This window comes from Nicotiana tabacum, chromosome 19, assembly GCF_000715075.1.
Source record: "Nicotiana tabacum cultivar K326 chromosome 19, ASM71507v2, whole genome shotgun sequence".
Classification (NCBI taxonomy): domain Eukaryota; kingdom Viridiplantae; phylum Streptophyta; class Magnoliopsida; order Solanales; family Solanaceae; genus Nicotiana; species Nicotiana tabacum.
The window spans coordinates 80,580,331-80,582,923 of record NC_134098.1 but is presented as its reverse complement, the minus strand read 5'-3'; positions in this window follow the sequence as shown (position 1 = coordinate 80,582,923).

Sequence of the window (2,593 nt, the reverse complement as noted above, 5' to 3'; positions counted from 1 at the left end):
TTGAATCAACAAATTTATAACCAATAATACGTTTTTGCATGTTCAAGTGATGATCAACCCAATGACATGTAACAGTTAAATAATCACAACCATTAGGACTACGACCTATATCAGATGTGATAGACACTTTACAATCTAAGTGAAAAAATACACAACGAATATACTGAAGATATTCAGTTTGAAATTTAAAAACATCATTTCTAACAGTAGTCTTAGGAAAACCTTGAAAAGAAGGATTATAAGTTTCTTGTATATAATGAACAAAAGCAGGGTGAGAAGGAAAAGTAAAAGGTAAGCCACATACAGCTACCATTTTTGCTAAGTTCTCACGATCTCTATCTTTGTTATATGGGCGTAAAATCGTACCAGAAGCAGGGTCAAGCTGTTGTTGTAAAAAATTAGAACCCCCGCCAGATATACTAGGAGTGCTAGTACCGGTGCTAGGATCCGGTATTTGCCCGGCTTCTATTTTAGCTTGTATCCATAAAGCTTTGTGGTCCCTACCTAAATGCCTAGATAAACCCCCCGTCCCACCATTTTTGGTGTGCACAAATCGTTGCTTACATATTTCACATGTAGCATGTTGATTGACTTTATCATGTTTAAAAAATTTCCATACAAGTGATATTTTGGGACGTTCACCCTTAGGTTTACCCCTTACAGGAGGTACAAGGGGTAAAGCTCCAGATCGAGATTGACTCTGAGTTGGAGCTTGTGTTGCGGGACTAGTGAGTGTTTCATCTAATTCTTCTTCCTCATTTTCTTCATCCTCATTTTCTTCGTCCTCAATAAAAATATCCTTGCCAAATTGTCTTTGTAAAGTTTCATGATCTAGTTGTTCTCCGAAATTAATATTATAACATGCGGGGTTGGAAAAATAAAGTTTCATCAACATGAGTCATTTCATCTATATGTTTTCTAATTATAGGAGAAGGGCTAGGATTAGGACTAGGATTAGGATTACTACTACTTTCACCTTTACTACTTTTTTTACTAGTTTTTTTAAATACGCCAAATATATTTTTAGGTGCCATAATTTAAATACGAAATTAAATTTAAAAAGTTAACACAAAAATTAAAAACACAAATAAAATACGAAAATAGAACACGTAAAGTAAACATAAAAATTAAGCACTAAAATAATGCGCAAAAAATATATATTAAAATTAGGAGATGGAACGAGTGCACCGTGATTAAATATTAAAACTTGAAGAAATTGCCCAAACTATTGCTCCAAATACTTGATAAATTAATTTGAAGTTTGAAAGTTACTCCAAATATTTGTCCAAATACTTGAAACTTATCACTTGATTGCGAGAAAATTGAGAGAATAATATAGATAGAATGAAAGGGATTTGAGAGAGAATAATTTATTTTTGTGGGAAGAAATGAAGAAGGATTGGGGTATTTATAGTAGAAAATAGGGCCAAAGTATAATTTAATAAACTTATGGATTATATTAAAAGTTTGGGGGTAGGGGGGTGTTTTGGTGGGAGTGGGGGCCAAATATGACCGTTTTTGGCCGTTGGGAACGGCTATTTTTGCAATTATAGCCGTTGTCCAACGGCTATAATTATTAAAAAAAAGGGACGCGGGACGGACGGGACGGGCGGGACGGGACAGACGGGATGGGCGGGACGGGACAGACGGGATGGGCGGGACGGGACGAAACGGGAAGAAATGGAACGGGATAAACGGGACGAAATGACCATCCCGTCCTATCCTGTGTCCCGTTTAACATGGGACCATCCCGTTTAAAATTAAGTGGGATGGGACCGGGACGGGACGGGACGTCCCGTCCCGTTGGACAGCCATAGACTAGCGTATGCAATTAATTTAGATCTATTGGCCCATTTTGTACTTTGACCAAGAATGAACAATAGAGCCCAAATTATGCTTTTGCAAGTCCAAGATCCCATTAGGTATTGGATTTTCTCATTTTTATGCCACCATTTAGATTTGGTGATCTCTGTTTTTAAAAGTTATATGCAAATATAACCCTTAAAATTTATGTCGTTAAACTTGAATTTAAATACTCATATATTGCTCCATCTTACATATTAAAAATTAGATTATTGACTAACATTTGTAATATCTTATAAAATTTTAGACCGTGATCTAATATTTTCTTATAAAATTTAGTTACACAAAAGAAAATTTTAAACCACAGTCGAAGAGGTCCATAAAATTACAAGAAAAATAAAAATAAAGACACTAAACAGTTGTCCGGAAAAGGGAAAACTAGCGAAAATTTTTATGGTATTTCGTAAACTCAGGGGTGGCTCAAGAACATTGGGGGCCTAAAACCAAAGTTTAGCAAAAGACCTTTTTGTAACCAATATTAAGAGGCTTTAAACTTTAAAAAATATCATATTAAGTAACATGATTCATCTTTATAGTTGACATATTTAAATTCTGATAAAATAATGAAAAGAAATATACTAGTATAGAAATACAAAAAAATAAGTTTCAAATTTAAGGAAAAAGGTTGCAGCAAGTTAGAATAATCGACCTAATTGTAAACGTTGATAACTTGATATCAAAATGAAAATTCTATATTTTTAATTTGTTTGTTGCAATGCTTGAGAACCAG